The 15,058-nt window shown below is 37.1% G+C and overlaps 1 long non-coding RNA gene and 4 other non-coding genes across 5 annotated transcripts; 3 read left to right on the top strand and 2 right to left on the bottom strand.

Moving 5' to 3' along the window:
- Positions 1–1,681: 1,681 nt before the first annotated feature.
- TRNAP-AGG (transfer RNA proline (anticodon AGG)) lies at positions 1,682–1,753 on the top strand. Its single transcript has one exon. It is a non-coding gene; the product is annotated as a tRNA-Pro (tRNA).
- A 90-nt stretch (positions 1,754–1,843) lies between these two features.
- Positions 1,844–1,915, top strand: TRNAP-AGG (transfer RNA proline (anticodon AGG)). Its single transcript has one exon. It is a non-coding gene; the product is annotated as a tRNA-Pro (tRNA).
- Positions 1,916–4,691: 2,776 nt separating this feature from the next.
- Positions 4,692–5,861, top strand: LOC149679802 (uncharacterized). The gene is made up of 2 exons (XR_016365936.1): positions 4,692–5,040; positions 5,112–5,861. It is a non-coding gene; the product is annotated as an uncharacterized LOC149679802 (long non-coding RNA).
- A 4,821-nt stretch (positions 5,862–10,682) lies between these two features.
- Positions 10,683–10,754, bottom strand: TRNAP-AGG (transfer RNA proline (anticodon AGG)). The gene has a single exon. It is a non-coding gene; the product is annotated as a tRNA-Pro (tRNA).
- Positions 10,755–11,398: 644 nt separating this feature from the next.
- On the bottom strand, positions 11,399–11,480 carry TRNAL-UAG (transfer RNA leucine (anticodon UAG)). The gene has a single exon. It is a non-coding gene; the product is annotated as a tRNA-Leu (tRNA).
- Between the last annotated feature and the right edge of the window lie 3,578 nt (positions 11,481–15,058).

Raw genomic sequence — 15,058 nt, 5'->3', positions numbered from 1 at the left:
CGAAATGTATTGGCGTGCGCAAGGTACACTGGGAGACTTTCATTGCACCATATCGTCCATCATCACTACCGCTCCATCTTAAATCTTTTCTCCATGTAAAAAACGAAACCCAACATTTTTGTCCCTATGGTACTTTAACTGCTCTAAAAATAGGACTTAAACGCGACCGAGCGTCAAAATAACTCCATCTAGTACAGAAATAAAACATCTTAGAAATGGGAAATTCATCTCAAACGCGAGCTTCCACAGTTTAGGAAATTCTCTGTTTAAGAAACAAATAAAAATATAAAGAGAGAACAATGTAAATTCCGTATGAGACGAAGGAAGTAGAATCGTCTTAATGTACCTAACGGGGTTTTTGGAGAAGAGGGAATTCCGGAGAAGTGTCTTGTTCTTACTGTCTTCTATTATATGTTTCTATGTCGCATCCCCAACTAACTCTCAAAGAACGAGGAATTTCATTTCATCAAATTAAACCGAGGCTTAGACAAGAGTGGGATGCAGGCTGGAGACACAAAAAGAAGAAGACGAGATGAAAATAATACGGAAGATGAAGATCATTCTAAAGGGAATTGCTAAGGGCAAGTTCCTTCCACCGATTTAAAGGACTTTAATTGATTTATTTTATAAGAAAACATAAAAATGTTTTTTTTTACATTAATCAGGAATACATAAAGCCATAAGTTAATTAAGCCTCTAAGTACACAAATCGCTTCCACTTCTATGGCAATAGTGTTTGTCTGGCTCCCTTTAATGAAACCCTATACTCTCTCCGTATCATTTATCACCTCAACTTCAATACAAAATTGTACCGCCTAGCCTAGCGTTTCTTTTATCCCTTTTAGAATGTTTCAGGACTGAAACCGCCTCTATCTCACGAGAGAGAGAGAGGGATTTGGGGTTGCTCAAGTAAAATTCGTTCCCCCCCAGTGCCTGCCTATACGAAAAGTAAAAATCTCCTTTATTCCACTGGATGATTTTTTTTCGTCTCGACCGCTTGGTGGCTGCACCGCGACAGAAATTTCAAAATTTTCTCTCTTTGGATCTTAGCGCTATACGAGTTCTGACGTCACAGAAGCCTGCAGAAGATGCCCAGTTTTAACCCGTATTTGTGTACTTAGAGGCATTATTAACTTATGATAAAGCTAATAGGAAACATTGTATCCCATGTTAATTTCTGTAAGTGTTTTGTGGGTTGGTAGCAACGTGGTTTCCTTGACGCGTACGCAAGGTGCAATGCGCATCGGGGTAAAATTCGTCATACATAATGATTAGTCTAGCACTCCCACAAAAGAAGCTACCGAGATACGATGAGAAAAATCGATACATAATGATTCCAATTAGACGTATGCATTCCTACTTAAATATATTTACTCCTTGTAAAACGTTTCTCACATTAATTGGTTTACTTTTGGTATAAAGTAATTAAGCCTGATATCTTTTTAATTGAATGCATAATTTTTTTTCCTTAATTTGTGAAGTTTTATAATTTGTATTTGCATTTGCTTACGTAAGTGGTTCAACTTATCATTAGGCCTAATCTCAAATATTTATTGCTTATTTCTTATCTTTCTTAATTTCAACATAGTTAAAGAAGGTTCAAGTTTGCTTGATAAATTTAGTGATAGTAGATTAAATAAACGTTTATTTTGAAAAATACATTTAAACTCCAAGCTTTCATGGTCCGTTGGTCTAGGGGTATGATACTCGCTTAGGGTGCGAGTGGTCCCGGGTTCAAATCCCGGACGGACCCAAATTTTACAGAATTAATTTAACGACAATTTAAGTGCACCTAATTACAGGGTAGGGGTACGAGCTGAACATGTTTCAGTTCCACACACATGGTCCGTTGGTCTAGGGGTATGATACTCGCTTAGGGTGCGAGTGGTCCCGGGTTCAAATCCCGGACGGACCCAAGTTTTTGCAGTTTAACATATATATCGTAAATATAAATATTTTAAGCTTAGACAGATGAGTATTAACAGTTCAAGGTCAAAGGTCACGTTTAAGCCTATGCAGATTTACTAATGATTTTTAACAGGCCTAGGTCAAAGGTCACTATAGCGAAAATTCCCTTAAATTGGCCATATGTCTAATCAGCGCCACTAGTGGATGGTCTGAAAACTACTCCCATAGAGTCTAGGTATATTTAAGAGGGTTTGCAGAATCATAGCCAGGTGGCTCGAACGCCGCGCCATCTGACGGAAATTCTGCAAACCCGCTTAAATATACCTAGACTCTATGGGAGTAGTTTTCAGACCATCCGCTAGTGGCGCTGATTAGACATATGGCCAATTGTGCCACATTTAATAAATAAATCTTGAACAACTTGAACATTATAGTATTAACACCGCATAGATATTAACAAGGCTCCTGATATGGGGTCACACAATTATTTCAATTAACTGTATGCATACTACCTCCATGCAATGACGTCGGTATAAAAACTTTATACCCGTGAAGTATTCGCGAGGTATTTTATACGGTAGGAGTTCCCGATCTCATGGATGCATGCTTTTAATTCTTTGTTGGCGTGTACGACGTCGCTCGCCTTGTTTTTAATATCAGATTGGCATCAGGCCCGAGCTGATAAAACCAGAGAGAGAGAGAGAAAATATCAGAGAATGGAGTTTACCAGCAAAAGGGAGCCGCCGCTCTAGCAAAATCTAACAATCTACGGTCTTGTTATCACTTCCCCCCACCCTAAGAAAAAAAGTAGATTGTTTATTTATAGAATAAATCTACAGTAGCTACTGTACCAAAATTCCCTGACCTCAAAATGAGTGTTATGGCCTTGCCAAAATTATTAATTAATACATAAGTACATAAGATATCTTCCATAATAAGTTTGTAAAGTCTGGTAACTTAGAAACTGGAGCTTGTAATTTTGAAGTGATTGTAATAGGTCATAGATTCGAGGTAAAGCGACATACGCCTGGTGAGGCGATGTTTTCAAAGGCTTAGTAATGCAGACTAAATAGGAGCTAGATGGAAGAAGTCCTGCAAAATTAATTAACCACCGAGTGTAGCAAGTACTTCAATTCTCGCTTCCGTCGTTCTCCTTTTCGAACTAGTTATCTCGAGCTGTAAGTCTCTACGTAGCATTACGAATCGTATAGGTAGTGTCATACTTATAATGTAACTTATCTTATAAACTTATGGCTATATATATAAATCAAAGTCCTGACTGACAGACTGACTGATAACAGAAGAAAATAGGGGAAGTGGGTAGCCGTAGCCTTGAGCCATACAAGTCGTCCAGTGATTCTCACTTACAATGGTCGATTCCCCTACCACCCTTAAAATTTGAATCTGGCCAATCGGCGCGAAGCATAAAATAGTACCAGATTTCATTGCGAACGCCACCATGTAGCGAACTGTGGAACTAACTTGTGTAGTCTGCTTATATTTCTGCTGTGCTTCAGTTTGAGTTAGGGTTACGTCAGGCAACAGGTTAATGCGGATATTGGTTTAATTAAGGACGAAAATTCGGTTATTTAATACAATGAATGTCGTTAAGAGTCCTCAGTGTGATTTAACGTACAAGGAAACTACCGATACTACTCAGGCTGTGTTGAAAGGAAAAGTAAAATCTACCCAAACCAATCCCAATGTTAAAAATCAAACAACAACAACTTGGATACAACTTTATTACTTTGAACTCTTCCCTATCACAGGTCAAAACTTCGGACAGGTTAATTTTTTCCCTGGAACTTAGAAATACAATTGTATTTAAAAATAAAGACATATTTTAAAATAAGTTATGAATTTAGTACTTACCACTCGATTCCAGCCTCTGCCACTCTGCCTGAGTGCCTCACTGCCTCTAGCAGACGCCTCTAGTCAGTTGGAAGGCGTAGGACCGTACTGTCCACAGAATAACGTCACTCGTGTGTTAATGCGCGTAAAAATCCTATCTCTCTTCACCCCCACGGGGAGGGAAATGGCGCGAAAAATCCGTAAACGGGACGCCTCGCGAAGTTGCCCAAGCTACCCACTTCCCCTATTTTCTTCTGCTGATAATCAACGCCCAGCCCAAACCGCTTGCCCTAGAAGGCTGAAAATTTGCAGGAACGTTACTCAACGTTGCTTATATTAGTTAAATTTGGTTAAAATAATTAGGAAATTTCCGTACGAATTATAACTGCATAAATCGAACAAACAATCAAACGTACAAACCACTTTCTGAAATCCCACATAAACACTCATTAATAACATTAAACCATTTTTCAGCTTAAAAATTCTGGATAAAACGTTTATTTTTCCACTTGAGTTTAAATTTAGCTTAAATCCTAAATCCAGACCCCCGGGTTGTTTCAAATCAAAAAAGAAAGAAAATAAAACGAAATCTTCGCGCTTTTTCTTACATACATACGTCTGATGCCAAAAGTACTTAGAACTTAGAACAACTGTTTATACAAGTGTCTATAAAATACATTGCAACAGTTGCCTCTTACTAATTTAAAACGATTTAAACGTCGCGTAGAGCAAAAATGTTAATTTCTATACTTGATTACTCTGGTTTTACTTGGAAATTGTAATTGTATTTGAACCTAATGTTTTCCTTGAAGACCGGGGATATGATAATGTAGGTTTTTCTTTCCCCTTTTTCAAAGGAGTATTTCTGGGTAGAACCCAAGATTATGAAGACAAGGATTTTCTTAGAAAATAACATTAGAGTGCATGTTTCGGATAAGTCAAGTAAGGAAAATACCCGCTGGCTTGTTTCCCAGCAATGATTCTTTCGAGCGCTTAGTTTAAGAATAAAAATTCTTAGTTTTTTATTTGCCATTGGGTTCAGTAACCAGTTGGGTCCGCAACTGACAGGTTTTAGTTTTTAAGGTATTTATTTCTCTTACACTCGTGGATATCATTCACTATTTCTGTTTACTTGTTTGTTAGCGTAAAAGATATTTGTCCCCTGAATATAACTTACAGGAGTACACCAGGGAGAAAAGAAGTAAGATGGAGTGGTATTTATGAAAGTTTCTCAGTGTAGCTCGCGCACGCCCCTATTATACCTTTCGGATTCCGGAAGAGGTAAATATTAAGTGCTGCCGCCTATCGCCATTGTATTTGTAAAAGAACTAACTTCTTTTTTTAAAACACAGGGGGCACTGTTGACGTTTCCGTACTGTACGACCCTACCAAAATGAAATAAACTGAGGATGCTGGGAGGAATTCGTTGTCGTTCCCTAGATGGCGGTACAGACTGCAACGTTATGGGTATGGAGATTACGGCTCCATCCCTCTCTCCTTCAACAGTACACTATGCCATTTAATTGGATGACACGGTCGCAAAGGTGTCGCCATCTGGTGGAGAAGATCCGCAGCTCGCAGCCTTTTACTACAACTGTGTAAATAATGTATTTCTTATTTACACACGATTCGATAAAAGGTGTTGATAACATAATGCAACGAACGGTTTAATATGCTAAGTACTATCCTATAAACACATGTTACGGAACGGTAAATGTTTGCGGAATTACAGCTGGTTGGTTATTAAACACAAGAGCTGTTATTTTTCTAGTAGGCGGTTTGTTTTAGTATTGAATACAGTGATATTAAATCAATAAAGGTTAAGCAGTAAAATAAAAATTCTCCCTGACGATATTGCACTTGGTAGTTTGCACTGAAGATTATTTTCAAAGGTCAGGGGTCAAAATAGAGTCTGTTGTGTTGACCAACATTGTTTCCTAAAACACCCATCAAATCATAACTCGAAAACAGAGACCCTTAGGGCAAAATGGACTCAAAATTGTTTTCCCAAAGAACATCCCCCTTAATTTATGCCAAAATTTTCATTATCACAAACACCCTGTATATTTATTTATAGTTTAGTAAATTAATTTCTGCCTTTATCGGTTGGTCAATCCAAGGTCAAATTAATACACCCCCAAAATGAATTTCATACCGATACATTATTAAGAATAAGATGAATCAAATATAATTAAAAAAAAAGACAAATTCATTTAAATTCAGCGCCTCTGGCGGATTTCAGTATAAACTTCAAATGATATATCACGGTCAACGAGGCACCCTTGAAATAATGAAACGGTTTCTTGATATATACGTGAACTTAAAGGACAAGTCTAATACATTTAAAAAAATTCTTAGGCCTAGTTAGAATTCTTAGAAATGCCTAGACATTTTTACAAAATATACCGGGTGTTCCAAAAAAAGGATTGCAATTTAATGCGCTGTCAAAGGCTTAGTAATGCAGACTAAATAGGAGCTAGATGGAAGTCCTGCAAAATTAATTAACCATCCGAGTGTAGTACTTCAATTCTCGCTTCCGTCGTTCTCCCTCGAACTAGTTATCTCGAGCTGTAAGTCTCTCAGGGTAGCATTACGAACTGCATAGGGAGTGTCATACTTATCATGTAACATACCTTATAAACTTATGATAATATTCACGAGGCTTGTCCTTTAAGAATTGAGTCCCGTCCTAATTCCGAGACATTTTGTTTAAGTTGAAAGAGTTAAGTTTTAAGCATACAGGAAATAAGATAAGAAACTGAAAGTTTGGAGAAAATTGATATATTGAATATTTTGAAAGATCATACGTGGAGAAATCCAAGAATTTCGCGAAATTGGAGCGAATCAATTTTAATATTTGACTGTGATAAAATTTACCGTATTGGCTCAAACGGAAGCTTCCTAATTTGTCTACAGCAGGGAATCCGAGAACTTGCGAGATTTAATATTAATAAATAAAATCGATTCGAATATATTCATAAATGGACTTTGTTTAAAATTTTATAAAGAGGACTTGAAAAGAAGTAGGCCTAATAGACCATTTGGAGTAAAATAGAGTCTGGTGTGTTTCACCATACACCTTGTTGTCTTAAGACGGTAGGAACATTAATGGGTATATTTGTCAACAAAGACGTTAGATATGGCTTCGATCAAGACGGACCATCCAAATTTGGTGCAGGACTGGTGACTTCGAAGCTCTATCTAATGTCTTTGTTTCTAAATATCCTTTAAATGTTCCGTTTAAATTCTATGTTAAGCAGACGACACTGTACTCCCCCTTTTTTGCGACAAAATTAGCATATGCAGTGAGCTTAGGGGAATACATTTTTACTTCCCCTGCACGGGTGCCTACCTGTGATCACTTTGAACTTCTTGAAAGTGACATTGATATACTAAAATAATTCAGATTCCAATGTTTTTTAAGGTCCCTCTTCATTTTAACAGTGGGAACTTCTGAATGATCTTAATGCGTTATATCGATAAAACTATCATTTTCCCTATCCCCTATTGGGTTAATTACTTGAAAGTGACCTTGATATACCAAAAACAATTCTAATTCTAATATTTACGTTACCCATTCTTTAAACATTGCGACATTCTAAATGATCTTGATGCACTATAACTGAAACTCCCACTTTCCTTATCCTTTGTTTTGTTAAATTTCTTAATTGAAAGTGACCTTGATATACCAGAAAAATACGTCGTCCCCCCGTGCTTATCTAAACAGTGATTTCTGAATGACACTTGATGTGCCCTAATTAGTGAAAGCTAATCATTAATTAATTAATTTCCTAGGAGCTGATCTCGTGTACGATTTAATCCGATATTATATATTTTTGCACGTGAACAAAGAAATATCGAATGCGCATGCGCTCCGCCTTGTACAGTTTTCCAGTCCCCTATGGGGAATATTGATAAGATCCATGATATATTGGAGGAACACAACGTGCGCATCTACTTTGGAACAAAACTTTGGGTTGAAGTTTAGCAAAGGATAAATTATTATTATGGCTGACGGGTTTTGTCTTGAAAATTTGCATAAAGTCTGAAATCGAGTTTTACGAAACTTTAAAGCTTTGAAGTTATATTAAGGGCGCCCTATACGCTTTTACAAAATATTAAAAAAACAATTTTATGAGAAATGGGTTATTAGATCTTAGTAGAATTTCGTTGACTAAGGGGGGGGGGGGCAGAAACTTAAGTTATTCATTAGTTGAGTTTGTTTACAAATTTTCAACTGAATTATTAATTGGGCTCAGAGAGAGAAAGAAATTTTGGGTTGAAGTTTAGCAAAGGATAAATTATTATTATGGCTGACGGGTTTTGTCTTGAAAATTTGCATAAAGTCTGAAATCGAGTTTTACGAAACTTTAAAGCTTTGAAGTTATATTAAGGGCGCCCTATACGCTTTTACAAAATATTAAAAAAACAATTTTATGAGAAATGGGTTATTAGATCTTAGTAGAATTTCGTTGACTAAGGGGGGGGGCAGAAACTTAAGTTATTCATTAGTTGAGTTTGTTTACAAATTTTCAACTGAATTATTAATTGGGCTCAGAGAGAGAAAGAAATTTTGGGTTGAAGTTTAGCAAAGGATAAATTATTATTATGGCTGACGGGTTTTGTCTTGAAAATTTGCATAAAGTCTGAAATCGAGTTTTACGAAACTTTAAAGCTTTGAAGTTATATTAAGGGCGCCCTATACGCTTTTACAAAATATTAAAAAAACAATTTTATGAGAAATGGGTTATTAGATCTTAGTAGAATTTCGTTGACTAAGGGGGGGGCAGAAACTTAAGTTATTCATTAGTTGAGTTTGTTTACAAATTTTCAACTGAATTATTAATTGGGCTCAGAGAGAGAAAGAAATTTTAGACATGACATGGTTATTCATTTCTAAAATAGGTTAATATGAAGCTCCATGTGCAAAATTTCAGTGGAATAGGATGATATTTATAGTTTAGCCGCCATTTTCTAAAATGGCCGCCTTTTTAAACCAAGTTTTATACACAGTTTTGTATTTATTCGTTATAAGGAATCAGTCTGCAAACTTTCAGTGAATTCGGTGTATTTTAATGGTAATCAGGCGGTTTTATTTACTCTAATAGTCGCCATTTTATAAAATGGCCGCCTATTTAAACCAAACTTTATAATAAAGTTTTCAATTCATTATAAGGAATCAGTGTATACCAAATATCACTTGATTCGGTTGAAATTTATGACAATGAGGAGATTTCATTTACTCTAATAGGCGCCATTTTCAAAAATGTCCGCCAGTTTAAACTATAACCTTTATTCAATGTTTTGTAGGTTATAATGAACCGATATACGAAATTTCACGTGAATCGGTTAAAATATACGGTAGTAAAAAATGTTTTCATTACATTTTAAGTCGCCATTTTGTAAGATGGACGCCGATTTCAACCAAACTTTGTTAAACCTTTATATAGGTTATAATAAACCGGTGTACAAAATTTCAGCTAAATCGCTTGAAATTTACTCCAGTTATATACAATTTCATTCTCCACCAAAAAAGCTTAAATAAGTGAGGCATAAATACTTAACTCCATTTCATCCTTAGTTTTCTGCGGGTATTAATCTAACCCACACTTAAGTCATCATTAAAAAAACCCATAGCTAAGTACGATACGCTTTAAATTGAACTGAAGTTCCCATTGAAACAGATCATGCCTATCATTATAGTCAGGTACTTTCTAAAAATACCGAAACCTACAATTACCCTTCAATCGAAAACAATGTGGTACGGTACATTTTACAGAATGGCTCCGGGACATACCGTTATATTGGGAGTTTAGGACCCCAAATAACAGAGCGCACGCCCTGGACACAAAAACATCAGAATTAAGTCCTTAAAAGCCATGTTAAAGTAAAAACCTCCTTTCTTATCTCGTTTATATCATAGCCCTATAATCATGTCCATAAGTATAGGTTCTTGCGACATTGAAAATAAAAGTAAATAGACTACCGCGCCATCTTCAGTTAAAAGTGTGTCCTACACACCAGAACAGAATAAAGTCACAACCTACTGTGATTCTCCTTTTTTCAAAAGCACTGCACCGTAACGCCATCTCTACTTTTATGGTGGAAAATTCTTTCCTTAAATTAAATGTTTTTCTATAGGATAACTATCAAATTTAATTTTTATCTAATTGACTAGCCGTTACCCGCGGCGTCGCTCGCGTGTAATAAGAACTTCCATCTAAAATGATATAAAGAATGTGTAGATTTTACTGATGACTAATATTTTTGTAGCACCCTAGGAGCGAAGGCACTCGGCGTTGCCCGTCAGCCCGTCGCGACACATTTTATAACTTTTCACGCGGACATTATTCCATAAAGAAGGGTTTTTAAGTTTTTGGCCGCCATTTAAAAAGATGGCAACAAATCGAACCCAAAAGACCTTTCAGCCCGTCTATAGGTTAAAGGAAACCATTGTACTAAATATTTGTGAAATCGTTTGAAACGCGCGGACTTTATTGCATAGAGAATATTTTCTTACATTTCTGGGCGCCATTTTAAAAGATGGTGAAAAATCGAACCCGAAAGACCGTTCAGCCCGTCTTAAGGTTAAAGCAAACCAGTGTACTAAATATTTGTGAAATCGCTTGAAACGCGCGTACTTAATTGCATAGAGAATATTTTTTACATTTCTGGGCGCCATTTTTTAAGATGGCGGCGGATTGGAAAAATCTTTCTTAGTACGCGCCTACTACTTATGAGTAACGTTCCTGCAAATTTTCAGCCTTCTAGGGCAAGCGGTTTGGGCTGGGCGTTGATTATCAGTCAGTCTGTCAGTCAGTCAGTCAGTCAGTCAGTCAGGACTTTGATTTATATAGATATAGATTACAATTTTGCTTTAATGACCTCTCTGTTGGGTAGTTGTATTAGATAATAAAAAGATAGGGTCCGTCCGGGATTTGAACCCGGGACCACTCGCACCCTAAGCGAGTATCATACCCCTAGACCAACGGACCATGAAAATTCTTTCGCTATTTGTTTATTTCCTCAAAATAATAAACCATTTATTCTAGCAAACGTTATCAAAAAACTTGAACTTTAAAATAAAGAAAGATATGAAATAAGTAAAAAAAAAATATTTGAGATTAATAATTTCTTATACTTTAAGTTTATCATTAGTAAAGATTTCTGCAAGAGTAGGTATCGTTTTGAAATTTGATGGGTCATATAAAGAACGCGTGCATTTAATATTGACCCATACTTATGAAGCGAATCGTAGGGTTATGTTTATAGAAGACCAAGAATTCAGATTCCATTTAGTGTGGTTGAAAATGAGATGATCTATGGCATAGAATATTTTAGAAAATTATTAGCCCCAAGGGTAGGAGAGAGAGAGAGCAAAATACATGATTGTATATTGATTGTAGGTGTGGGGTGCACTTATGTAATGGTGTACGTGGTTTGTTAAATAAAATATCATCTTGTAACACGCAACCTTTGACCTTAAAAAGTCTCAGTTATTTATTATGAAGGATGAGTGACGTGCTTTTTTCTTTAGTCGATTCTTTTTTGTTGTATTTTATATTTAATTCTTAACTAAAAGTTAAGGTGCATTTTGCAATGGAGGATATATTTACAAAATTTAAAAAAAAAATCAGTTTGATAGGAGTGGGATTCGAACCCACGCCTCCAAAGAGACTGGTGCCTAAAACCAGCGCCTTAGACCGCTCGGCCACCCTACGGCACGATGTTTGCAATGAATTACAAATTCAAATATTGAACTAGATAAAGGAAGTAAACATTCTAAAAATCTTTAAAATGCGATATAATTTATCAACAACTCTGCATTAAAATAACGAGAGGCCATTTACTGTACCATTCTCAACCACGGTTTATTTTCGAAAGTAAAGCTAGGGTGGCCAGCGAACCGCAACTTAAATACACTAGTGGCACCTCACGTTATAGCACTTAATACAGTTCCAGGGTTTGGGACTCCTATTACTCTACAAAGGGTAAGAAATAAAGATTCTTCAATTCTTATATAGTCAGGATAACTAAAACGAAAGCAGGTGGAAAGCCGATAAAGGAAAAAGACAAATGCAGACAAACAATTCCATATAGGTCTTTACATATCCCAAGCAAAAAAAAAAAAAAAAAACAAAACAACTTCGAAGTTCTTACGCGGTTTCGAACCTGTAGCCTTCCGGGTGTGAAGTGGATGTGAAAACCACTAAACTACAGATATGTAATTTAATCATGATCGAGAAAAAAGGCCGAATAACTAGGGAAAACGTAAAAACAACCCCGTCCATAGGAATATCATTAGACTATACTTTGCAGGCTCGTAACTCTGTTTATACTAGAGATACGAAAATGTCCTTTGAGTGTGTTATAGTCCAATTTGACCACCATCTAACCATAGTAAAAACTTTGGGCTACGACAAACAGGGGCCGAGTACTTAAGCAAAACGTCAAGAAACAAACCCCTCCGTAGGAAATGCATTAGACTAAATTTTGGCGGCTCGTAACTCTGGTTCTACCAGAGATACGGGGATGTCCTTTGAGTATGTCGTAGTCCAATTTTGTCCCCCATCTAACTATGCTAAAACCCTTGGGCTAAGACAAACAGGGGTCGAGTAATTAAGCTAAACGTAAACAAACAAACCCCTCCTTAGGAAATGCATTAGACTATACTTTACAGGCTCGTAGCTCTGTGTCTACTAGAGATACGGGAATGTTCTTTGAATATGTTGTAGTCCAATTTGTCCCCCATCTAACCATACTAAAAGATTTGGGCTACGACAAACAGGGGTCGAGTAATTAAGCAAAATGTTCCTCAACATTGGTATTGTCTCACTTATTGTTATTATATTACTTATGATTTTTGCACTAAACTTTTGAGGCTCATAACTCTTGTTTAACTAGAGATACGGGGCTCTCCTTTGGATATGTTATAGTACTCTTTGCTCCACATACAAGGATACTTTAAACTTGAGGCTACCTCAATATCGTCGTCAACTTATTTCTTGTCTCACTTATTGTTATAAGGTTACTTTTGATTTTGGAAAATTAACTTTAGAGGCTCGTAACTCTATTTCTACTAGAGATACGGGGATGTCCTTTGAGTATGTTGTAGTCCAATTTGTCCCCCATCTAACCATGCTAAAAAGTTACTTTGGGCTACGACAAACAGGGGTCGAGTAATTAAGCTAAACATAAACAAACAAACCCCTCCATAGAAAATGCATTAGATTATATTTTGCAAGCTCGTAACTCTGTTTCTACTAGAGATACGGGGATGTCCTTTGAGTATGTTATAGCCCAATTTGTCCCCCATCTAACCATACTAAAAACATTGGGCTACGACAAAAAGGGGCCGAGTAATTAAGCAAAACGTGAACGAACAACCCCTCCATAGGAAAAGCGTTTGACCCAATTTTGGAGGCTCGTAACTCTGGTTCTACTAGAGATACGGAGATGTCCTTTGAGTATGTTATAGCCCAATTTGTCCCCCATCCTACTATACCAAAGGTTTGGGGTTGCGTCAAACAGGGGCCGAGAAATTAAGCGAAATATTCAAAAACATGCCATAGAAATAGCGTCACACCCAACTTTAGAGTCTCGTAACTCTCGTTCTACTAGACACAGGGGGATGTCCTTTAAGTAAGTTATAGTCCAATTTGTCCCCCATCCAACCATACCGAGAACATAGGGCTACGACAAACAGGGGCTGAGATATTAAGCAAAATGTTCGTCACCGGATGGTATCGTCTCACTTATATTTGCTATGTTACTTATGATTATAGCACTGAACTTTGCAGGCTCATAACTCTCGTTCTATTAGAGATACGGCGATGTCCTTTGGATATGTTATAGTACTGTTTGCTCCCCATACAAGGATACTTTAAACTTGAGGCTACCTCAATATCGTCGAAACTTATTTATTGTCTCACTTATTGTTAGGAGGTTACTTTTGATTTTTGAAAATAAACTTTGCAGGCTCGTAACTCTGTGTCTACTAGAGATACGGGGATGTCCTTTGAGCAAGTTATAGTGCAATTTGCCCCCAATCTAACCATGTTAAAAACTTTGGGCTACGACAAACAGGGGCCGAGTACTTAAGCAAAACGTAAAGAAACAAACCCGTCCATAGGAAATGCATTAAACTAAATTTTGGAGGCTCTGAACTCTGGTTCTACCAGAGATACGGGGATGTAAATAATGTGACCTTGACAGAAATGTTCGAATAATTATAAAGGTCTTTACATACCCCAAGCGAAAAAAAAAAATTCGCGGTATTGAACCTGTGGCCTTCCGGGACTGAGGCGGATGAGTTAACCACTACACTACAGATATGTCTAATTAGTGACCGAGAATACAGGCGAGTAATTAAGGAAAAAGTAAAGAAACAACTTCTTCCATAGGAATAGCATTAGACCCAACTTTGGGGGCTCGTAACTCTGGTTCAAGTAGAGATAAGTGGATGTCCTTTGAGTATGTTATAGTGCAATTTGTTCCCCATCTGACCATACTAAAAACGCAGGGCTACGACAAACATGGGCCAAGTAATTAAGCAAAACGTGAACGAATCCCTTCATAGGAAAAGCGTTTGACCCAATTTTGGAGGCTCGTAACTCTGGTTCTAGTAGAGATACGGGGATGTCCATTGAGTAAGTTATAGTGCAATTTGTCCCCCATCTAACCATACTAAAAACTTTGGGCTACGACAAACAGGGGCCAAGTAATTAAGCAAAACGTAAAGAAACAACCCCCTCCATAGGAAAAGCATTTGACCCAATTTTGGAGGCTCGTAACTCTGGTTCTAGTAGAGATAAGTGGATGTCCTTTGAGTATGTTATAGCCCAATTTGTCCCCCATCTAAGCATACTAAAAACATTGGGCTACGACAAACTGGGGCCGAGTACTTAAGCAAAACGTAAAGAAACAAACCCCTCCATAGGAAATGCATTAAACTAAATTTTGGAGGCTCGGAACTCTGGTTCTACCAGAGATACGGGGATGTAAATAATGTGACCTTGACACAAATGTTCGAATAATTATAAAGGTCTTTACATATCCCAAGCGAAAAAAAAAATTCGCGGTTTCGAACCTGTGGCCTTCCGGGACTGAGGCGGATGTGTTAACCACTACACTACAGATATGTTTTATGGGTGACCGAGAATACAGGCTGAGTAATTAAGGAAAAAGTAAAGAAACAACTCATTCCATGGGAATAGCATTAGACCCAACTTTGGGGGCTCGTAACTCTGGTTCTTGTGGAGATACGGGGATGTCCTTTGAGTATGTTATAGCCCAATTT

Source organism: Phalangium opilio, unplaced genomic scaffold (genome assembly GCF_054372755.1).
Source record: "Phalangium opilio isolate 3A_F unplaced genomic scaffold, DU_Popi_V2 ptg000041l_1, whole genome shotgun sequence".
Classification (NCBI taxonomy): domain Eukaryota; kingdom Metazoa; phylum Arthropoda; class Arachnida; order Opiliones; family Phalangiidae; genus Phalangium; species Phalangium opilio.
Note: the sequence above shows the minus strand (reverse complement) of the source record. Positions and strands in the feature narration are given on the sequence as shown.